A 26144-nucleotide genomic window follows, 5' to 3' on the forward strand; every position below is an offset into this window, starting at 1 on the left:
GTCTAAATGATGACAGGATTTAAAACGATACTCGGTTACTAACGTAACCTCGGTTCTCTCTAGAGAGGGAACGAGTATTGCGTAAGTTTAGCTTACGCTACGGGAAAGATTCATCTTCTCGAGATACTGAAGCCAAAAAATTATCCTTAATTTTGTATAACTTGTCAACGCAGTGCAGCAGCTAGCAGACCTAGAGCAGGCCATCTCGCGTGCTCATTGGCTGCCCTGCGGGCAACTGCTGCAGCCTACCAGTGCGCCCGGCGTGACGTCACGCCCAATGAAGGGCGCCCGCGCCTTTATAGCGTCACAGCCCACCAGATAGGCGTGGCTTAGCGTATAAAATAGGGGCTGTAGGCTGAATTCTCTGGTTTTTTGACGACTGAAGCGAAGTCGCTCGTGGCGTGAGCACGGCCGGTTACGCAATACTCGTTCCCTCTCTAGAGAGAACCGAGGTTACGTTAGTAACCGAGTATCGTTCTCTTACGAGAGGTTCTCTCGTATTGCGTAAGTTTAGCTTACGCTACGGGAACACTTTGTCAACGCCGTGCGCGCCAAGCATCCACATGAGACCCCGAGCTTAAGGGGAACCCCATAAGTGGAAAAAATAAGGTGGCCAGCCACGCGGGCCATCACTTGTACATAAGCACACATAGGGAATACATAGCAGCGCGCCGGTCTATGCATATGGCACATACCCTACTTAGTGCAGCTCAACCAGGAGAGCTGAGTCATGAACGTGATCTGAGCAGGAGATCTGGGCAGAATACACCTCTTTTCAGACTGACAACAGTTTAGCCTGCAAGGCAGGAACTTCTAGGTTATAAAACCTGACAAAGGTAGACGGGGAGCTCCAGCCCGCCGCTACACATATGTCATGGATAGAAATTCCACTGGACCATGCCCACGACGAGGCCACGCCTCTCGTGGAATGAGCCCTGATGCCCAGAGGGCATTGCAGGCCTTTTGACGCGTAAGCTGCCGCTATAGCGTCCACTATCCATCTGGACAGGCTCTGTTTCGAGGAGGCGAGACCCTTGGCGCGCCCACCAAACGAAACGAAAAGCTGTTCCGAACGCCTGAAGGAGGCGGAGCGCGTAATGTAAAACCTCAGCGCTCTGACAGGGCAGAGGAGATTCACATCACTTTCGCTGTCAGATGCTGGGAGAGCTGACAGCGAAATAACTTGCGCTCTGAATGGAGTGCCCATCACTTTAGGGACATAACCATGTCTAGGTCTGAGGATGACTTTAGAGTCATTTGGTCCGAACTCAAGACACAACGCGCCGACAGACAGCGCGTGCAGATCCCCTACACGTTTTACTGACGACAGTGCAGTCAGAAAAACGGCTTTTAGTGATAGATATTTCAACTCCACGGAGTCTAGTGGTTCAAATGGAAAAGCTTTCAGGGCCTCGAGGACCAGTGAAAGATCCCACATGGGAACCGACGGGGGGCACGGCGGATTCATCCTTCTAGCTCCTCTAAGGAAGCGGATGACCAACTCATGTCTTCCCAGTGACTTGGCGTGCGTCGATTCCGCGAATGCTGCTACGGCCGCCACGTAAACTTTGAGCGTGGATGGGGATCTTCCCTTATCCAACAGCTCTTGTAGGAAAGTGAGCAGATGCGCCACCCCGCATGTCCGCGGGTCCAGACCTCTGTCGGTGCACCATCCAGAGAACACCGACCATTTAGATGCGTAGAGCCTTCTCGTGGAAGGGGCTCTAGACTGCGTGATCGTGTTCATCACTCCTTCTGGCAGGGCAACGAGTACCCGTTGATCAACCATGCATGCAGAGACCAGCGCTCTGGATGGGGATGCCAGATCGTGCCGCGAGCCTGAGAGAGGAGATCTGCCCTCACCGGAATCGGCCACGGAGCTGTATGTGACAGCCGTGCCAGTTCCGGGAACCAAGTCTGATTCTCCCAACGCGGGGCTATGAGGAGCACCGAGTGGCGCGTTTCCCTGATCCTCTTGATCACCTGTGGCAACAGAGAGACCGGAGGGAAAGCATATAGCGGGAGGCTGGGCCAAACCTGGGCCAGCGCGTCCTCGTCCTTCGAGAAGAACATCGGGCATTGAGCGTTGTCTTTTGACGCAAACAGGTCGACTTCCGCTCTGCCGAATAGGCGCCACAGTTTCTGGATAGTTTGGGGGTGCAGGGACCATTCCCCTGGGGGAACATTGTCCCTGGACAGTCTGTCTGGGCCGTCGTTCAAATGGCCAGGCACATGCGCCTCAGCGAGCGCAGGTTCGTCTGTGACCAAATAAGGAGGCGTTCCGTCAGATTGCAGAGATTTCTGGATCTGACACCGCCCTGACGGTTTACATAGGATACCACAGATGTGTTGTCCGAGCGGACAAGAACATGCTGGTCCTGTATAAACGGGAGGAAGCACTTCAGCGCGTTCTCGACCGCTATCATTTCCAGACAGTTTATGTGAAAACCCTTCTCCTGGTCTGACCACTGGCCAAAGGCCGGTCTGCCCTCGAACAGCGCGCCCCAACCCGAGTTGGACGCGTCTGTCGAGATGACCTTCCGATAAGAGATGGTTCCCATCATTACTCCATGCTGGTACCAATCGGCCACTAACCAGGGCTGCAGAGCTGTTATGCAGGTCTGAGTCACTCTGATTTTCTGGCCGCCAGACACCCAGGCTCGGCGAGGCGCGCGAGCGTTCAACCAGCATTGGAGCGGGCGCATGCGCAGTAGGCCCAGCTGGAGCACCGCTGCAGCTGATGCCATACAGCCCAACATCCTTTGAAATGTTTTCAAAGGGAGAAAGCTGCCCTTCTGGAAAGATGCGGCTAGGTGGCGAACACGGCGCGCGCGCTGTGTCGATAAACGAGCCGTCATGGTCACCGAGTCCAGTTCTATTCCTAAAAAGGAAATTGACTGGCTGGGCAGTAATGAGCTCTTGGTCCAGTTGACCGTGAGACCCAAGCTTTCCAGATGACTGAGAAGCACTGTTCTGTGAGATAGTAGTTCTGTCTCTGACTGTGCCAATATCAGCCATTCGTCCAGATAGTTCATTATGCGCAGCCCCTGACTTCTCAGGGGGGCGAGCGCCGCGTCCATGCACTTTGTAAATGTACGGGGTGCTAGGGCAGAACGGTGTATTGATATGCCTGACCGTCGAAGGCGAATCTCAAAAATTGCCTGTGACGGGGTACTATCTGAATCTGAAAATAGGCATCCTTCAGATCTAGAGAAATAAACCAGTCCCTCGGGCGAACGTGCGCGAGGATTTTTCTGGTCGTAAGCATTTTGAACGGTCTTTTTACAAGCACTTTGTTCAAATATCTCAGATCTAGGATAGGTCTGAAGGCTCCGTCCTTCTTGGGTACGAGAAAATATCGTCTGTAAAAGCCTGACTCGCTCAGAGAAGGCGGCACCTTTTCTATAGCCCCTTTGCACAGCAGCTGTGCTATTTCTGCGTGAAGTAGGTGTGCTACTTCCGCATTCACTATCGTCGCGGTCCGGGCTTGAAAGCGCGGAGGACGGCGAACGAATTGAAGTGCATAGCCCTGCTTTATTGTGCTCAACACCCATTCTGAAATCCCTGGGATAGTTTCCCACGCAGCTATGTGAGCCGCCAGGGGGCGAATGGCCTCAGGGTTCAGACCACCGCCATTTGCGGGCTTGTGAAACTGAACCGGAGCCGAGAGCGCCAATGGCCGCTCGCTGACAGCCGAGACCGGCTGACTTATGTGAGATGTCCCGATCATAAGGGATGGGGAACATACTTTTGCCACACTTTGACGCGCGAGCAGCGCTCTGGGCGGGAGAGCTCTCTGTAAGCGTGAGCGCGCGCACGCGGGCACGAGACTTACAACTGTATCTGACGCCCCGATCATAGTAGATGGGGAGCGTTTTATTAACGCCCTGTGTTTCGTGATAACACTTAAACGCACAGGCGGGACCCGGGGGAAGGTTTGTGTTAGCAAGCGTGAGCGCTCTCTGGCGGGCACGAGACTTACGTTCATAAGCTTCTTTGATCGTGTAACAGAGCGGGCAGATAGTGGGCACAGACCTGTGGACACATTTCTTACATTCAACACTCGAGCGGCTTTTCTGCGCTTTATGAGAGTGTGCTCTGTGAGTGACACGGGATTTTGAGTGCTTATGTGTAGGGGTGAACACTGGGGCGTGGGCACATTCACTACACTTAAAACACTGACGGCGTGAGCCGGACCAGACATTATACTCTTTTTGAGATTTCTCTGGGTCGCCGTGAAAACGGCGTTTGTGTGCAGGCGAGAGGGTGAATAAACCGGCTCGTTTGCTGCTAGTTGAACCACTGCAGTAGCCTGTTCGAAGGGGACTGACAGGGAAATGAACTTTGACGGCGGTCCGGCCGCAGCGGGACACGCGCGTCTTTTCTCTCCCGCTGTTAGGAGGGCTTCGCGTGCTCGGACTTCAGCGTGAGCCTTTGCCGAGGCCCTCTGGGGGGCGGCGGTCTGCGACGGCTGTCTGAGCGCGATCTAGGGCGGCCGCCCTGACGTCGCTGCGAAGGCTGATGCTGAGGCTGTGCTGGACGCTGGGTGCTGGTTCGCACAGGAGGCTGGCTTTGTCTCTCGCGAGAGCGGCCTGTGGCGGAACTCGAGCGTCGCGGCAGGAAGAGGTTCATGGCCTGCGTGGTCTTTTGCACCATAGAGAAGCGGTCAACAATCCCGTTCACCGCTGGGCCGAAGAGACCAGTGGGGGAAAGCGGCGCGTTCAGAAAGGTGGCTCGCTCAGTTTCCCTCATATCCGCGAGCGTTAACCAGAGGTGCCTCTCCGTCACGGTTAACGCGGCCATGGCTCGTCCGATGGCCTGGGCTGCAGCTTTGGTGGCGCGGATAGAAAGATCCGTCGTGCTTCTCAAATCCGTAACCGCAGCTGGGTCCCGGCCCTTCTCATCCCATTCACGGAGGAGGTCGGCTTGCAGGATCTGAAGCACAGCCATCGAGTGTAGAGCAGACGCGGCCTGGCCGGAGGCGGCATAAGCGCGGCCGACCAAGGCGGAAGTGGCTCTGCAGGCTTTAGACGGGAGGGCTGACCGTGACCGCCATCTCGCGGAGGGCGGGCAAAGGTGCGCTGCGACCGCCTCTTCCACAGGGGGAATCGCTGTGCACCCTTTCTCGGCGGCGCCGTCCACTCGGGAGAGCGACGCGGAGGCCTGTGACTGAAGTCTAGCAGAAAAAGGTGAATTCCACGACTTCGTCAGCTCCGCATGAAGTTCCGGCAGGAATGGAGCGGGCCTGGTTTCTGAAACTGCGCGGCGGCGACTTTGAAGGAAGCAGCCGTCGAGCCTGTTCGGCGCGGGTTCCTTCGGCAGCGACCACTCGAGCCCGAGACGGTCGACAGCTTGCGTCAGCAGGCGCATAAGTTCCGCGTCAGCTCCAGCGCGGGTACGGGCGGATTCCTGGATTGACGAGGAGGCGAGTGAAGCGACCATTCCTCACTGTCTGATGCCAGGATAGAGCAGCAGTCTTTTGTGGCGTGTCCCACGGACTCATCCTCCGAAGTGACGGCAGTGAGGCTCGCAAGCGGCAGCTGCGCGTCAGTGAGGAGAGGTGGGGAAGGCGAGAGCGAGGCTCGAGGGAGGTTCTCCGGCGAGCGCGTCGCTGTGGCCACAGGTTCCGGCTGTCTCAGGGAACGGCGCTTCTTTCTGCGCGGTCCCACAGGGGGCGGAGTGACTGCTATGGCGTTGAACGCTTCGAGTCGAGCCCGCAGGGTCGACAGCGGAAGCTCCTCACAGAGCTCGCAGCCCCCGGACGCGAGGGCGAGCTCTGCGTGTTCCAGGCCCAGGCAGAGAGCGCAGATCAGGTGGCGGTCTCCGGCGCTGAGCGGGGCTTTACACGAGCCGCAGGAAGTGCGAGGCATCTTTAAAAAGACGCTTGCTGCTCTTTTAGAATGATTTGCAAAAAAGGATACGTCGCCGGATAGCGTAGCTCGCACGGATGGCTGAAGGTGGCGAAGACGGCCGGCTTCCTCAGCGCTGTCCTAAGCTGGCTGTTCGCTGTTCGACGGCGGCGGTGGCTTCTCTCAAATCCAGCGATGCGAAGAGCTCGCTGAAGAGTCGAAAAATCAGAGAATTCAGCCTACAGCCCCTATTTTATACGCTAAGCCACGCCTATCTGGTGGGCTGTGACGCTATAAAGACGCGGGCGCCCTTCATTGGGCGTGATGTCACGCCGGGCGCACTGGTAGGCTGCAGCAGTTGCCCGCAGGGCAGCCAATGAGCACGCGAGATGGCCTGCTCTAGGTCTGCTAGCTGCTGCACTGCGTTGACAAGTTATACAAAATTAAGGATCATTTTTTGGCTTGAGTATCTCGAGAAGATGAATCTTTCCCGTAGCGTAAGCTAAACTTACGCAATACGAGAGAACCTCTCGTAAGAGAACTATTCATTTAAAACACACAAACAACCTCTAGAGCAGAACATACTGCTGAAAAACTGCTGAAAGACTTATGGACAGAAGAAATGAAGGGTCCAACAGAACACACACACACACACACACACACACACACACACACACACACACACACACACACACACACACACACACACACACACACACACACACACACACACACAGAAGTGGTGCAGGTGATTTATTCATCAATCAGTCAGTCTGAACACGTGCGGCTGCTGCGTGATCATGAGTGCCAACACATGATGAACTGATTAATCTGATCTAATTACACCATCAGAAATGAAAATAAACCACAACACTTCACGCACACACACACACACACACACACACATCAGCAGATCGATGGGTTAGTAAACACATTAACACATTAACAGCAGCCCATCTGCTCACACATGCTCTGATAATGAGCAGTACAGGTGTGTGTGTGTGTGTGTGTGTGTGTGTGTGTGTGTGTGTGTGTGTGTGTGTGTGTGTGTGTGTGTGTGTGTGTGTGTGTGTGTGTGTGTGTGTGTGTGAGTGTGTGTGTGTGTGTGTGTGTGTGTGTGTGTGTGTGTGAGTGTGATTAATGATGTGACAGCTAGGAACATTATTACTAATGCACCTTTTTTGTCTCTCCTGCTATTTCATACATAAAAAATGCTTCATTCACTTAATTACTACAATTCAAAATTACACATTACAACAAGACCCAGATATTTTAAGAGACACTTTATTAAACAAGAGAATTAAACTCTCAATTCTCTAATGTCATCACGTCATCTCACAACACAGTACCTATGGATCAAAGCAACAGCTTATCCAAATAACTAGACGAGTGATCCCAGTAACATTAATCTAGACGAGTGATCCCAGTAACATTAATCTAGACGAGTGATCCCAGTAACATTAATCTAGACGAGTGATCCCAGTGACATTAATCTAGACAAGTGATCCCAGTAACATTAATCTAGACGAGTGATCCCAGTGACATTAATCTAGACAAGTGATCCCAGTGACATTAATCTAGACGAGTGATCCCAGTGATATTAATCTAGATGAGTGATCCCAGTAACATTAATCTAGACGAGTGATCCCAGTGACATTAATTTAAGTAAATATATTAATATACACATTAATATAAGTAAAGACGAGTAAATATAACAATAACTAAAACTAATAACTATAACAATAACTATAAAAGTGATTCCAACGATATCGTTTCTCTGTGTTGTTATCATCATAGTTGTGTTGTGGACTCTGATATTCTCACTCTATGGTTATAGTAACGATTATAGTCATGGTTGATCTTGTGAACTGATCTTAGGAGAAGCAGTTGTACATTTACAGTCACGTACATTGATCGTATTACAGAGACCGACTACACAACATCACCGGATGATAAACATCTGACAGAGAAATACACAATATAACAACCTGCAGACATTACTAAAGAGAGAGTTCACCCTAAGTATACTACAGTGGAGAGAACGGTTTAGATGACACGATGGAGAGTTACATTCCTAAAACACACACAGTTGTGTTCCTCCGAATAAGAGTGAGTGTGTGTTGGGTTGATGAGATTTGATGTGTGTGAAACTCTGATGAGAGCAGCAGCTTTCTCACAGATTATCACAGATTACTGTGTGTGTGTGTGTGTGTGTGTGTGTGTGTGTGTGTGTGTGTGTGTGTGTGTGTGTGTGTGTGTGTGTGTGTGTGTGTGTGTGTGTGTGTGTGTCAGGTGTTGCCATCTTTAGGTGATCAAACGTCTGATCTGAACTCAGCAGCAGACGGACCCGTGAAAAAAAAACGTTTCATAAACACACTGAATAATGAAGCAATGATGAACATGTTCACATGCTGAAAGAGGTTGATGGCAGGTGTGTGTGTGTGTGTGTGTGTGTGTGTGTGTGTGTGTGTGTGTGTGTGTGTGTGTGTGTGTGTGTGTGTGTGTGTGTGTGTGTGTGTGTGTGTGTGTGTGTGTGTGTGTTGTCTCACCTTGTGTGTGCTCAGCCAAACTCTCACTCCTCCATCTCAGAAACCACATGATTCTGTAGGGCTCTCATTCCCTACAAAACACACACACACCCACACACATATATGTCAGTATTATTGGAACATATATGTGATACAGTCTTCATTTATTCAACAACGTATAAAGAGTTATTGACTAATGTACCTCAGGATCAATAAAGCGTGTGTGTGTGTGTGTGTGTCAGTGGGCGTGTGTGTGTGTGTGTGTGTGTGTGTGTGCGCGAGTATGTACCTGTGGACACTGATAGTATTCGGTCTGTAGTTTCTCTCTCTGTTCTGTATGTGTGTATGTATGTGTGTGTGTGTATGTGTGTGTTTGTCCTCTGGCGCTGCTGATCTTCAGCGTCCTGGATTTTAGAGTCTCTGCAGGGAGAGAAAAGACCTTCATCTTAAGACTGAACTCAAAACACACACACACACACACACACACACACACACACACACACACACACACACACACACACACACACACACACACACACACACATACAAATTCACAGAGCACGAAAATCATTTTCATAAATGCTCTGTCAAATTTTTTCCCTTTTAAAAAGTTTATCAAAGTTTAGCAGGCAAAACATATTTTTTTAAAGAGAACACAACGTGTTGTAATTACATTGTTTTCAATTAAATATTTAATACTGTGCTTATATTATATAAACAGATTATTTGTGACTTTGTTGCACATATTTTTGTCCATGTGCGTCAGAAATGGGATTGAGTGTAGATTCATGATGAATTATTAAAAGCGGACCAATATAAACATCAGGGCAACCTTCAATAAAACCAAACTCGTTAAATTAGTAAAAAATACACTATATTGCCAAAAGTATTGGGACACCCCTCCCTCTGTGGGGTTGTTTGGTGGAGTGGGGGTTATGGTGTGGGGTTGTTTGGTGGACGGGGGGATTATGGTGTGGGGTTTTTTGGAGGAGGGGGAGTTATGGTGTGGGGTTGTTTGGTGGGGGGGATTATGGTGTGGGGTTGTTTGGTGGAGGGGGGGTTATGGTGTGGGGTTGTTTGGTGGAGGGGGGATTATGGTGTGGGGTTGTTTGATGGAGGGGGGATTATGGTGTGGGGTTGTTTGGTGGAGGGGGTTATGGTGTGGGGTTGTTTGGTGGAGGGGAGATTATGGTGTGGGGTTGTTTGGTGGAGAGGGGATTATGGTGTGGGGTTGTTTGGTGGAGGGGGTTTATGGTGCGGGATTGTTTGGTGGAGGGGGGTTATGGTGCGGGGTTGTTTGGTGGAGGGGGATTATGGTGTGGGGTTGTTTGGTGGAGTGGGGTTATGGTGTGAGGTTGTTTGGTGGAGGGGGTTTATGGTGCGGGATTGTTTGGTGGAGGGGGGGGTTATGGTGTGGTGTTGTTTGGTGGAGGGGGGATTATAGTGTGGGGTTGTTTGGTGGAGGGGGGGTTATGGGGTCGGGTTGTTTCGTGGAGGGGGATTATGGTGTGGGGTTGTTTGGTGGAGGGGGGATTATGGTGTGGGGTTGTATGGTGGAGGGGGTGTTATGGTGTGGGGTTGTTTGGTGGAGGGGGTTTATGGTGCGGGATTGTTTGGTGGAGGGGGGGTTATGGTGTGGGGTTGTTTGGTGGAGGGGGTATTATGGTGTGGGGTTGTTTGGTGGAGGGGGGATTATGGTGTGGGGTTGTTTGGTGGAGGGGGGATTATGGTGTGGGGTTGTATGGTGGAGGGGGTGTTATGGTGTGGGGTTGTTTGGTGGAGGGGGGATTATGGTCTGGGGTAGCTTGGTGGAGGGGCATTATGGTGTGGGGTTGTTTTTCAGGGGTTAAGTTCCGCCCTTAGTTCCAGTGAAAGGAACTCTTAATGCTTCAGCATACCAAGACATTTTGGACAATTTCATGCTTCCAACTTTGTGGGAAGAGTTTGTGGATGTTCCTGTTCCAGCATGACTGCGCTCCAGTGCACAAAGCAGGACCATAAAGACATGGATGAGGAGTTTGGTGTGGAGGAACTGGACTGGCTGCAAAGAGTCCTGACCTCAACCTGATGAATTAGAGCGGAGACTATAAACCAGACCTTCTCGTCCAAAATCAGTGCCTGACAATTTTGGTGCCTGAAAAAATTCCATAAACACACTTGTGGAAACCTTAAACCTTGTGGAAAGCCTTCCCAGAAGAGTCAAAGCTGTTATAGCTGCAAAGGGTGGAAAAACTACAAAACTCTACAGATTAAGAATGGGAGTCATTACAGTTCATCTACAAGTAAAGGCCCAAAAATTTTGCCAACACAGTGTATTTCAAGAGGGAAACGTATAAATAGGATCTACCTCAGACTTCACAGTGATCCATCTAAAAACAGACACAAACGGACAAAAAAACCATCCTGAAATCACACAAATCTGACCCACACTAATTATAAACAAATGAGCTTCCTGACGAGCACAGATAACTTTCATGATGCATGTTTCATATTTTACTAGTCTAAATTAGAAAAAAATAATTATTAAAAGAATGAAATGAATGAACAATAACACAAGAAGTGAACTGCATGTGACCAGCATTGAAGTACAATACAAACACAAATCTGTGGAAACACGTTGTAATATTTAAGCTGAGAACTAGAGCATGTGTGTGTGTGTTTGTGCACACGTTCAGTCGAGGACAGTGTGTTGTAGGGATGGACGCGCCTGTGTGTGTGTGTGTGTGTGTGTGTGTGTGTGTGTGTGTGTTGGCGGCGTCTCAGGTGTCTGGAGTGTCTGGCAGGTAAAACAGGTGTGAATGTGAGCTTAGACCAGTCAGCAGGAGGCGCTGCGACACCCACACTGACAGCAACTACACACTCTTCGTCTAAACTACAGGAGACAGTCTTTCAGTGTCGTCAGTCACATTCCACAACACTGATAAAGAGAAGTTTCTGAACAAGAGTTTCTTGCCTATATTAGGTATATCTGTGCATTTGGACAAATTCAGGTCACGGAGATGCGAACACAGTTTCAGATCAGATGAAGTGCATTTCTTCTGCCAAACATGCAGCTGCATCTGCAACTGTTTTTTTGTAACTGTTTTTTTGGTTAATTGCTTTTGTTTCTCTTTTATAAGTGGCTTCAGGTAAAAGCGCCTGCTAAATGCTGTGAGTGTTACGATGATCTCGGGTCAGACACTGGATCAGTGAGTGTTACGATGATCTCGGGTCAAACACTGGATCAGTGAGTGTTACGATGATCTCGGGTCGTACACTGGATCAGTGAGTGTTACGATGATCTCGGGTCAGACATTGGATCAGTGAATGTTACGATGAGCTCGGGTCAGACACTGGATCAGTGAGTGTTACGATGAGCTCGGGTCAGACACTGGATCAGTGAGTGTTACGATGATCTCGGGTCGTACACTGGATCAGTGAGTGTTACGATGATCTCGGGTCAGACATTGGATCATTGAGTGTTACGATGAGCTCGGGTTGTACACTGGATCAGTGAGTATAACGATGATCTCGGGTCGTACTCTGGATCAGTGAGTGTTACGATGATCTCGGGTCAGACATTGGATCAGTGAGTGTTACGATGATCTCGGGTCGTACACTGGATCAGTGAGTGTTACGATGATCTCGGGTCGTACACTGGATCAGTGAGTGTTACGATGATCTCGGGTCGGACACTGGATCAGTGAGTGTTACGATGATCTCGGGTCGGACACTGGATCAGTGAGTGTTACGATGATCTCGGGTCAGACATTGGATCAGTGAGTGTTACGATGAGCTCGAGTCAGACACTGGATCAGTGAGTGTTACGATGATCTCAGGTCGGCCACTGGATCAGTGAGTGTTACGATGAGCTCGGGTCAGACACTGAATCAGTGAGTGTTACGATGAGCTCGGGTCAGACATTGGATCAGTGAGTGTTACGATGAGCTCGGGTCAGACACTGGATCAGTGAGTGTTACGATGATCTCGGGTCGTACACTGGATCAGTGAGTGTTACGATGATCTCGGGTCAGACATTGGATTAGTGAGTGTTACGATGAGCTCGGGTCAGACACTGGATCAGTGAGTGTTACGATGATCTCGGGTCGGCCACTGGATCAGTGAGTGTTACGATGAGCTCGGGTCAGACACTGGATCAGTGAGTGTTACGATGAGCTCGGGTCGGCCACTGGATCAGTGAGTGTTACGATGAGCTCGGGTCGGCCACTGGATCAGTGAGTGTTACGATGAGCTCGGGTCAGACATTGGATCAGTGAGTGTTACGATGAGCTCGGGTCAGACACTGGATCAGTGAGTGTTACGATGAGCTCGGGTCAGACACTGGATCAGTGAGTGTTACGATGAGCTCGGGTCAGACATTGGATCAGTGAGTGTTACGATGAGCTCGGGTCAGACACTGGATCAGTGAGTGTTACGATGAGCTCGGGTCAGACACTGACTGGATCAGTGAGTGTTACGATGATCTCGGGTCGGACGCTGGATCAGTGAGTGTTACGATGATCTCGGGTCGGACACTGGATCAGTGAGTGTTACGATGATCTCGGGTCGGCCACTGGATCAGTGAGTGTTACGATGAGCTCGGGTCGGCCACTGGATCAGTGAGTGTTACGATGAGCTCGGGTCAGACACTGGATCAGTGAGTGTTACGATGAGCTCGGGTCGGACACTGACTGGATCAGTGAGTGTTACGATGATCTCGGGTCGGACGCTGGATCAGTGAGTGTTACGATGATCTCGGGTCGGACACTGGATCAGTGAGTGTTACGATGATCTTGGGTCGGACACTGGATCAGTGAGTGTTACGATGATCTCGTGTCGGACACTGGATCAGTGAGTAATAACCAATGATGATGAGGAGGCGGTCAGACAATTACAGTTGGATCACTGACAAGCTGCTGTAATCTCTAATTACTTCAATCAATTTAAGAGCAGCACCACTCATCTGAGGAGCTATTAAGAGAAGAGAGAGAGTGTGAGACGCTGAAGTGGGTTATTCAGAGCGAGTGAGTGTGTGTGTGTGTGTGTGTGTGTGTGTGTGTGTGTGTGGGCAGTTATATGTAGGTTGGAGGATCCGGAGTTTATGGGGTACAACAGAGACCAGAGGCGAGAGTTCTGCCCATTTCGGTCGGCCCAGTTTCTTAAAGTGGGACTGTGTTGTACTACCTGAGCTCTCCTCTGAGAGACACCTGTGTGCGAGACACACAAACCATAGTGATCTGAGATGTCATCACTCTGCTGTAGAATTTGAACTGCATCAACATTGATTTCATGCGATAATATTAGATTTAGAGTAAAACACAGTGTGATGAAGCACTAGCAGTTAATATGTGGCATGCAGAACTGTTTCCCATGTTAGGGTTAGGGTTAGGGTCAGGGTCTCCAAAAACTTTTTTTGTGTAAACTATCATTTAGCCAAGACTGCAAAGTCGACTCTGTGTTACAAATATGTTAGACCTATCACTTCTGCCACTAAAGATTGCTTTATTAATAATATTCCTGATCAGTTTCATCATCTCAGCATCCCAGATAGCTTAGAATAACTCAATATTGTGACAGAAACTTTTGACTCTCTCTTTTCCAGCACTTTAGACACAGTTGCTCCGTTGGCCTTAAAGAAGATCAAACAAAATATTCCAACACCGTGGTACAACGAGCACACTCACAAACACACACTCACACTCACACTCACACTCACACTCACACTCAGACCCTAAAGAGATCGGCCAGAAAAATGGAGCGCAACTGGAAGAAAACAAAACTAGAGGTATTGCGCATTACATGGAAAGAGCTTCAAGCCCAGACTTTCTGAGCAGCACAGCAGAAATGACTTTATGAACTTTTTTACTTACAAGATTGATAATATCAGGGAGAAAAATGTAACTATGCAACCGTCTACTACAGTATCGCATCAGGCAGTGCATTGCAGTCTCACTGACGAAAAATTGTATTGATTCATTGCTATTGGAGAGGAAGAATCTACTAAACTCGTTAAATCATCTAAATCGACACTTGTATGTTAGACCCTATACCAACTGAAACTACTGAAAGAGATGCTTCCAGAGGTCATAGATCCTCTTCTTAAATTTTTTTTCGATTGCTAAACGACAGTGAGCACAACTGGAGCTACATGTGCAAAGCTCTAACTACAGTCTGCACTACCAACAGTCACCTGAGCTAAACAGTTCACATCACCTGCAAAACTCATTCCAAGCAACACAACTCTTAACACATGCTCAACACAGGCTCAGTGCAGCCAAACACTACACAACCCTCACTGAAATAACACACACTGTCACTCAGAACACACTGAGAGGAAAAACACTACACAACCCTCTCTGAGATAACACACACTGTCACTCAGAACACACTGAGAGTAACAACACTACACAACCCTCACTGAGATAACACACACTGTCACTCAGAACACACTGAGAGTAACAACACTACACAACCCTCACTGAGATAAGACACACTGTCACTCAGAACACACTGAGAGTAAAAACACTACACAACCCTCACTGTGATAACACACACTGTCACTCAGAACACACTGACAGTAAAAACACTACACAACCCTCTCTGAGATAACACACACTGTCACTCAGAACACACTGAGAGTAACAACACTACACAACCCTCACTGAGATAAGACACACTGTCACTCAGAACACACTGAGAGTAAAAACACTACACAACCCTCACTGTGATAACACACACTGTCACTCAGAACACACTGAGAGTAAAAACACTACACAACCCTCACTGAGATAAGACACACTGTCACTCAGAACACACTGAGAGTAAAAACACTACACAACCCTCACTGAGATAACACACACTGTCACTCAGAACACACTGAGAGTAACAACACTACACAACCCTCGCTGAGATAACACACACTGTCACTCAGAACACACTGAGAGTAACAACACTACACAACCCTCACTGAGATAACACACACTGTCACTCAGAACACACTGAGAGGAAAAACACTACACAACCCTCACTGAGATAACACACACTGTCACTCAGAACACACTGAGAGGAAAAACACTACACAACCCTCACTGAGATAACACACACTGTCACTCAGAACACACTGAGAGTAAAAACACTACACAACCCTCACTGAGATAACACACACTGTCACTCAGAACACACTGAGAGGAAAAACACTACACAACCCTCACAGAGATAACACACACTGTCACTCAGAACACACTGAGAGTAACAACACTACACAACCCTCACTGAGATAACACACACTGTCACTCAGAACACACTGACACTAAAAACACTACACAACCCTCACTGAGATAACACACACTGTCACTCAGAACATACTGAGAGTAAAAACACTACACAACCCTCACTGAGATAACACACACTGTCACTCAGAACACACTGAGAGTAAAAACACTACACAACCCTCACTGAGATAACACACACTGTCAGTCAGAACACACTGAGAGTAAAAACAAGACACAACCCTCACTGAGATAACACACACTGTCACTCAGAACACACTGAGAGTAACAACACTACACAACCCTAACTGAGATAACACACACTGTCACTCAGAACACACTGAGAGTAACAACACTACACAACCCTTACTGAGATAACACACACTGTCACTCAGAACACACTGAGAGGAAAACACTACACAACCCACACTGAGATAACACACACTGTCACTCAGAACACACTGACAGTAAAACACTACACAACCCTCACTGAGATACCACACACTGTCACTCAGAACACACTGAGAGTAACAACACTACACAACCCTCACTGAGATACCACACACTGTCACTCAGAACATACTGAGAGTAACAACACTACACAACCCTCACTGAGATAACACACACTGTCACTCAGAACACACTGAGAGTAACAACACTACACAACCCTCACTGAGATAACACACACTGTCACTCAGAACACACTGAGAGGAAAACACTACACAACCCTCACTGAGATAACACACACTGTCACTCAGAACACACTGAGAGTAAAACACTACACAACCCTCACTGAGATAACACACACTGTCACTCAGAACACACTGAGAGTAAAAGCACTACACAACCCTCACTGAGATAACACACACTGTCACTCAGAACACACTGAGAGTAAAAACACTACACAACCCTCACTGAGATAACACACACTGTCACTAAGAACACATTGAGAGGAAAAACACTACACAACCCTCACTGAGATAACACACACTGTCACTCAGAACACACTGAGAGTAAAACACTACACAACCCTCACTGAGATAACACACACTGTCACTCAGAACACACTGAGAGTAACAACACTACACAAACCTAACTGAGATAACACACACTGTCACTCAGAACACACTGAGAGTAACAACACTACACAACCCTCACTGAGATAACACACACTGTCAGTCAGAACACACTGAGAGTAAAAACACGACACAACCCTAACTGAGATAACACACACTGTCACTCAGAACACACTGAGAGTAAAAACACTACACAACCCTCACTGAGATAACACACACTGTCACTCAGAACACACTGAGAGTAAAAACACGACACAACCCTCACTGAGATAACATACACTGTCACACAGAACACACTGAGAGTAAAAACACTACACAACCCTCACTGAGATAACACACACTGTCACTCAGAACACACTGAGAGGAAACACACTACACAACCCTCACTGAGATAACACACACTGTCACTCAGAACACACTGAGAGGAGAAACACTACACAACCCTCACTGAGATAACACACACTGTCACTCTGAACACACTGAGAGGAAAAACACTACACAACCCTCACTGAGATAACACACACTGTCACTCAGAACACACTGAGAGTAAACACACTACACAACCCTCACTGAGATAACACACACTGTCACTCAGAACACACTGAGAGTAACAACACTACACAACCCTCACTGAGATAACACACACTGTCACTCAGAACACACTGAGAGTAACAACACTACACAACCCTCGCTGAGATAACATACACTGTCACACAGAACACACTGAGAGTAACAACACTACACAACCCTCACTGAGATAACACACACTGTCACTCAGAACACACTGAGAGTAAAACACTACACAACCCTCACTGAGATAACACACACTGTCACACAGAACACACTGAGAGGAAAAACACTACACAACCCTCACTGAGATAACACACACTGTCACTCAGAACACACTGAGAGGAAACACACTACACAACCCTCACTGAGATAACACACACTGTCACTCAGAACACACTGAGAGGAAAAACACTACACAACCCTCACTGAGATAACACACACTGTCACTCAGAACACACTGAGAGGAAAAACACTACACAACCCTCACTGAGATAACACACACTGTCACTCAGAACACACTGAGAGTAACAACACTACACAACCCTCACTGAGATAACACACACTGTCACTCAGAACACACTGAGAGTAACAACACTACACAACCCTCGCTGAGATAACACACACTGTCACTCAGAACACACTGAGAGTAACAACACTACACAACCCTCACTGAGATAACACACACTGTCACTCAGAACACACTGAGAGGAAAAACACTACACAACCCTCACTGAGATAACACACACTGTCACTCAGAACACACTGAGAGGAAAAACACTACACAACCCTCACTGAGATAACACACACTGTCACTCAGAACACACTGAGAGTAAAAACACTACACAACCCTCACTGAGATAACACACACTGTCACTCAGAACACACTTAGAGGAAAAACACTACACAACCCTCACAGAGATAACACACACTGTCACTCAGAACACACTGAGAGTAACAACACTACACAACCCTCACTGAGATAACACACACTGTCACTCAGAACACACTGACACTAAAAACACTACACAACCCTCACTGAGATAACACACACTGTCACTCAGAACATACTGAGAGTAAAAACACTACACAACCCTCACTGAGATAACACACACTGTCACTCAGAACACACTGAGAGGAAAAACACTACACAACCCTCACTGAGATAACACACACTGTCACTCAGAACACACTGAGAGGAAAAACACTACACAACCCTCACTGAGATAACACACACTGTCACTCAGAACACACTGAGAGTAAAAACACTACACAACCCTCACTGAGATAACACACACTGTCACTCAGAACACACTGAGAGGAAAACACTACACAACCCTCACTGAGATAACACACACTGTCACTCAGAACACACTGAGAGTAAACACACTACACAACCCTCACTGAGATAACACACACTGTCACTCAGAACACACTGAGAGTAAACACACTACACAACCCTCACTGAGATACCACACACTGTCACTCAGAACACACTGAGAGTAACAACACTACACAACCCTCACTGAGATAACACACACTGTCACTCAGAACACACTGAGAGGAAAACACTACACAACCCTCACTGAGATAACACACACTGTCACTCAGAACACACTGAGAGTAAAACACTACACAACCCTCACTGAGATACCACACACTGTCACTCAGAACACACTGAGAGTAAAACACTACACAACCCTCACTGAGATAACACACACTGTCACTCAGAACACACTGAGAGTAAAACACTACACAACCCTCACTGAGATAACACACACTGTCACTCAGAACACACTGAGAGTAAAACACTACACAACCCTCACTGAGATAACACACACTGTCACTCAGAACACACTGAGAGTAAAACACTACACAACCCTCACTGAGATAACACACACTGTCACTCAGAACACACTGAGAGTAACAACACTACACAACCCTCACTGAGATAACACACACTGTCACTCAGAACACACTTAGAGGAAAAACACTACACAACCCTCACAGAGATAACACACACTGTCACTCAGAACACACTGACACTAAAAACACTACACAACTCTCACTGAGATAACACACACTGTCACTCAGAACACACTGAGAGTAACAACACTACACAACCCTCACTGAGATAACACACACTGTCACTCAGAACACACTGAGAGTAAACACACTACACAACCCTCACTGAGATAACACACACTGTCACTCAGAACACACTGAGAGGAAAAACACTACACAACCCTCACTGAGATAACACACACTGTCACTCAGAACATACTGAGAGGAAAAACACTACACAACCCTCACTGAGATAACACACACTGTCACTCAGAACATACTGAGAGTAAAAACACTACACAACCCTCACTGAGATAACACACACTGTCACTCAGAACACACTGAGAGGAAAAACACTACACAACCCTCACTGAGATAACACACACTGTCACTCAGAACACACTGAGAGGAAAAACACTACACAACCCTCACTGAGATAACACACACTGTCACTCAGAACACACTGAGAGGAAAAACACTACACAACCCTCACTGAGATAACACACACTGTCACTCAGAACACACTGAGAGGAAAACACTACACAACCCTCACTGAGATAACACACACTGTCACTCAGAACACACTGAGAGTAAAACACTACACAACCCTCACTGAGATACCACACACTGTCACTCAGAACACACTGACAGTAAAACACTACACAACCCTCACTGAGATACCACACACTGTCACTCAGAACACACTGAGAGTAAACACACTACACAACCCTCACTGAGATACCACACACTGTCACTCAGAACACACTGAGAGTAAAACACTACACAACCCTCACTGAGATAACACACACTGTCACTCAGAACACACTGAGAGGAAAACACTACACAACCCTCACTGAGATACCACACACTGTCACTCAGAACACACTGAGAGTAAAACACTACACAACCCTCACTGAGATAACACACACTGTCACTCAGAACACACTGAGAGTAAAACACTACACAACCCTCACTGAGATAACACACACTGTCACTCAGAACACACTGAGAGTAAAACACTACACAACCCTCACTGAGATAACACACACTGTCACTCAGAACACACTGAGAGTAACAACACTACACAACCCTCACTGAGATAACACACACTGTCACTCAGAACACACTGAGAGTAACAACACTACACAACCCTCACTGAGATAACACACACTGTCACTCAGAACACACTGAGAGTAAAAACACTACACAACCCTCACTGAGATAAGACACACTGTCACTCAGAACATACTGAGAGTAAAACACTACACAACCCTCACTGAGATACCACACACTGTCACTCAGAACACACTGAGAGTAAAACACTACACAACCCTCACTGAGATAACACACACTGTCACTCAGAACACACTGAGAGTAAAACACTACACAACCCTCACTGAGATAACACACACTGTCACTCAGAACACACTGAGAGGAAAACACTACACAACCCTCACTGAGATACCACACACTGTCACTCAGAACACACTGAGAGTAAAACACTACACAACCCTCACTGAGATAACACACACTGTCACTCAGAACACACTGAGAGTAAAACACTACACAACCCTCACTGAGATAACACACACTGTCACTCAGAACACACTGAGAGTAAAACACTACACAACCCTCACTGAGATAACACACACTGTCACTCAGAACACACTGAGAGTAAAACACTACACAACCCTCACTGAGATAACACACACTGTCACTCAGAACACACTGAGAGTAACAACACTACACAACCCTCACTGAGATAACACACACTGTCACTCAGAACACACTGAGAGTAAAAACACTACACAACCCTCACTGAGATAAGACACACTGTCACTCAGAACACACTGAGAGTAAAAACACTACACAACCCTCACTGAGATAACACACACTGTCACTCAGAACACACTGAGAGTAACAACACTACACAACCCTCACTGAGATAACACACACTGTTACTCAGAACACACTGAGAGTAAAAACACTACACAACCCTCACTGAGATAACACACACTGTCACTCAGAACACACTGAGAGTAACAACACTACACAACCCTCACTGAGATAACACACACTGTCACTCAGAACACACTGAGAGTAACAACACTACACAACCCTCACTGAGATAACACACACTGTCACTCAGAACACACTGAGAGTAACAACACTACACAACCCTCACTGAGATAACACACACTGTCACTCAGAACACACTGAGAGTAACAACACTACACAACCCTCACTGAGATAACACACACTGTCACTCAGAACACACTGAGAGGAAAAACACTACACAACCCTCACTGAGATAACACACACTGTCACTCAGAACACACTGAGAGTAACAACACTACACAACCCTCACTGAGATAACACACACTGTCACTCAGAACACACTGAGAGTAAAACACTACACAACCCTCACTGAGATAACACACACTGTCACTCAGAACACACTGAGAGTAAAACACTACACAACCCTCACTGAGATAACACACACTGTCACTCAGAACACACTGAGAGGAAAACACTACACAACCCTCACTGAGATACCACACACTGTCACTCAGAACACACTGAGAGTAAAACACTACACAACCCTCACTGAGATAACACACACTGTCACTCAGAACACACTGAGAGTAAAACACTACACAACCCTCACTGAGATAACACACACTGTCACTCAGAACACACTGAGAGTAAAACACTACACAACCCTCACTGAGATAACACACACTGTCACTCAGAACACACTGAGAGTAACAACACTACACAACCCTCACTGAGATAACACACACTGTCACTCAGAACACACTGAGAGTAAAAACACTACACAACCCTCACTGAGATAAGACACACTGTCACTCAGAACACACTGAGAGTAAAAACACTACACAACCCTCACTGAGATAACACACACTGTCACTCAGAACACACTGAGAGTAACAACACTACACAACCCTCACTGAGATAACACACACTGTCACTCAGAACACACTGAGAGTAACAACACTACACAACCCTCACTGAGATAACACACACTGTCACTCAGAACACACTGAGAGTAACAACACTACACAACCCTCACTGAGATAACACACACTGTCACTCAGAACACACTGAGAGGAAAAACACTACACAACCCTCACTGAGATAACACACACTGTCACTCAGAACACACTGAGAGTAACAACACTACACAACCCTCACTGAGATAAGACACACTGTCACTCAGAACACACTGAGAGTAACAACACTACACAACCCTCACTGAGATAACACACACTGTCACTCAGAACACACTGAGAGTAAACACACTACACAACCTCACTGAGATAACACACACTGTCACTCAGAACACACTGAGAGTAACAACACTACACAACCCTCACTGAGATAACACACACTGTCAGTCAGAACACACTGAGAGTAACACACTAGCATCAAACATCAATACAGAAAATACAAACTTTTGATCTTTAAAGTTTGAACAATTTCAGTGACTTCATACAAAGTAATATTTTCTTCAAAGAAAAGAGTGACATTCTTTCACATGATTTATTACAAGTTTTAGAACATAAAAATTCTAAGGTAAATGAAAAAGACGGGCCAGAACAAACATTCCACATGACAGACGTTACAAAATGAAAGTTCTAAACGACAGACGTTCCACATGACAAACGTTCCACAAAGGAAACACTCTTAGTAGAAAAGGTTCTATATGGAACCTCATATGGTTCTGCAAGGAGCTTCATATACAGAACCTTTCAGGGGTTTCACATGACAAACGTTCCACACGAGAGATATTCCACACGACAGATGTACCAAACAACAGAAATTCAACAGAACCATTCTGGTTTTGCCTGGCAGAACCATTTGAGGTTCCATATATAACCTTTTCTTCCGAGCGTTCCAAAGGACAGAAGTTACACATGACAGACGTTTAACAACAGACATTCCAAATTATAGTCGCTCCACATGACAAACATTCCACAAAGGAAACACTCTTAGAAGAGTGTCAAACGGTGCTGTCAGGCACTTCAGATACAGAACCTCATCATTGGATCATTTTTATGCATTTAGTTTGAATTGTGTTTTAAATGGTTTTTAATTTTAATCAAATGTTATGAAATAAGCAGCTCGCAAACATTCTTCATCACTAGAAAACATGAAAGTATTATGCAAATATTTAAGACATTTCTCCTTATATAGAACCTTTTTGGCATTATAAATGTTATAAATAGGAGTTATAAATAGAACCCCATTAAGCCCTTCGTGTCGTGAACAATCTTTATAATTCTAGTTGATTTATATCAGTTCTCTGTTGTAGTGTGTTAGTATTACTGTAGCCTGCTGTACTGTGACGCTGAAGACTGGAGTAATGATGCTGAAATCCAGCTTTGATCACAGGAATAAATTACACTTCACTATATATTCACATAGAAAACAGCTGATTTACATTCTAATCATATTACCATGTTTATACTGTATTTCTGATCAAATAAATGCAGTCTTGCTGAGCAGAAGAGACGGAATGTAATATATGTTGTACATGAGGATCTGATGCTTTCATGATTAATATTAATGTTGAAAACAGTTATATCTTTGTTTATTTGTACCTGCATTTCTAACTTCACTATAGTTCTTTAACATCATCCCTTCTAGATTTCCGGAGAAAAGCTTCCGCTTCGGTTCTATATATGGAACTCTAGGGTTTATAAAGAACCCATTATGCAAAAGAGAAATTACTTAAATGACTGCATAATACTTGTTTATGTTTAATAGGTTATTTAAAGTTTCTAGCGATACAGTATTTTTAACGAGCTGCTTAATTCAATCAAAATAATGAATTAAAACAAAATGTATATCATTACTACCCATATTTTCTTTTGATCACAGATCAGAACTTAAATGGTTAACCAGACCTTAGATTGGTCTCTTTTAAAATCATTTATTTATTCTGAACTAAAATTTTTTATTTTATTTTATGCAAAATATATATTTGACAAAATAATTTTGACTATAAAACTCCTATAAAATCAAAGGCGAATGTTCAAACATAAATCTGTGCTCCAAATTGATATGACAAATATTGATTTATAAAAGGATTTTATTTGAAAGGATTTAAAGTTACGTTTGTAACACAATTTCAAATCAGTTTTCGCAGGATGATTTTTGAGTGTTTAAACTTTTAAAGGATTTTTGACCTAATTTACGCTGTGATTACTAAAATATGTGATGGGGGAAAAGGCACTGCCAGCTAACAGACAAAGAGTTGAATCTTGTATAACTTCAAGTTTAAATAAGTTAAGTAAGGGAAAAACATATGTTGCCATGATTTACTGATCATATTTTTCACAGTGTAGATAAACAATAAATAAATAAATATATTATTTATATAATATATATATATATATCTGCTCGATCATCAATGAATCCTCCAGGATGAGCTCAACTTCATAAATGTGCTACAAAAAGACCAATTACAAAATAAACACAGCTGTAGATTTAGAGAAGCGTCTAGAACAGAATCAGGAGTGTGTGTGTCCTTCTCACACACACACACACACACACACACACACACACGCACGCGCGCGCGCGCACACACACTCACCGAACAGTGTGCGCGCTCCCGTCCTCCGGCGTCCCGTTCACATTCACCTGAGCTGAATCGGCTTCACTCCGCATTTAGTCCATTGTAAAAGAGCAGAAAGAGGCGTGTGTGTTTGCACATCTGGAGAAGCGCCTGAGCCCAGACTCATGAATGAAGAGAGTCTCCTCAGAAGAGAAAGAGAAGAGAAGAGTCTCGTGCAGCCTCAGAGACGGCTGATGATGGAGGTGGAGGGGTGAACACACACACACACACACACACGGAACCAATGCAACTTTATGTGCTCTCTCTAATAATGAACAGATTAATCACTCTCTCTCACACACTGATGACGATGAGCGCTGGCGCGTGAATAACCGCGTAATATCAGAAAGAGCAGCAGATCAATGAATGAAAGACAGAGAAAGATGAAGAAATCATGGTTTATGTAGGATTATGAAGGACTGCACACACACATACACACACACTTACACAGACACACAGGTGAGAGACCAGTAGAATGAAGAGAGGGAGAGAGAGAGAGGTGAGTGTATTATAATCTATAATGTGTGTTTGTGATGACACACACACACACACACAGCTGACTGAGGTGAGACACACTTCTCGCGCTCTTTACGTCACATATATGTGGTGTTCGTGTGTGGTTTGCACACGCACACACACCCACACACACACACACACACAGTACAGCGAACACAAATCAACCTACCTACAGTCAAACACACCAGCCGCGGGATGAGGATGATGATGATGAAGAGGAGGAGAAAAAGAAGAAGGTAAGAACACACTCAGTCCCTCCCAAAAACTCACAACCCAAGGAAATTATAGATGAGATAGATGGAGAAATAGACGAGCAGGCAGATGATGGACAGAGCGAGCAAATGAAAAGAAAAAGCACCTCCCACGATCACGATGAGGAAGAAGAAGAACAAAAAACGAAAGAAAAATGCGAATACTCCGGCCGCCTCCGTGATGCTGCTCTTTTAGAGGGAGTGTGTGTCCCTCCTCCTGAAAACACCTGCTCACACACACACACACACACACACCCGCTCACATGCTGCTGTCAGGACACACACGCTGCATCTGTGTGACTGCGCCAAACGCACACACACACTCACACGCGCGCGCGCACTCGATCAGAGAACAGAGAACAGACACCGGTAGATCTGTCGCGCGCGCCCGCTCTCTCTCTCTCT

General features: G+C 46.4%; 1 protein-coding gene across 1 annotated transcript in view; it reads right to left on the bottom strand.

Annotated features, from left to right (window-relative positions):
* grin2ba (glutamate receptor, ionotropic, N-methyl D-aspartate 2B, genome duplicate a) overlaps positions 1-25902 on the bottom strand; it is a 95728-nt gene extending 69826 nt beyond the window's left edge. The window contains exons 1-3 of the mRNA XM_077205502.1: positions 24952-25902; positions 8667-8797; positions 8399-8469 (exon numbers count right to left, since the gene is read on the bottom strand). The gene's annotated coding sequence lies outside the window, so the exon portion shown is untranslated. The remainder of the gene's footprint in view (positions 1-8398; positions 8470-8666; positions 8798-24951) is intronic.
* Positions 25903-26144: the final 242 nt, after the last annotated feature.

Source organism: Siphateles boraxobius, unplaced genomic scaffold (assembly GCF_051911475.1).
Source record: "Siphateles boraxobius isolate OS27281-9 unplaced genomic scaffold, OSU_SipBor_1 54, whole genome shotgun sequence".
Lineage (NCBI taxonomy): Eukaryota > Metazoa > Chordata > Actinopteri > Cypriniformes > Leuciscidae > Siphateles > Siphateles boraxobius.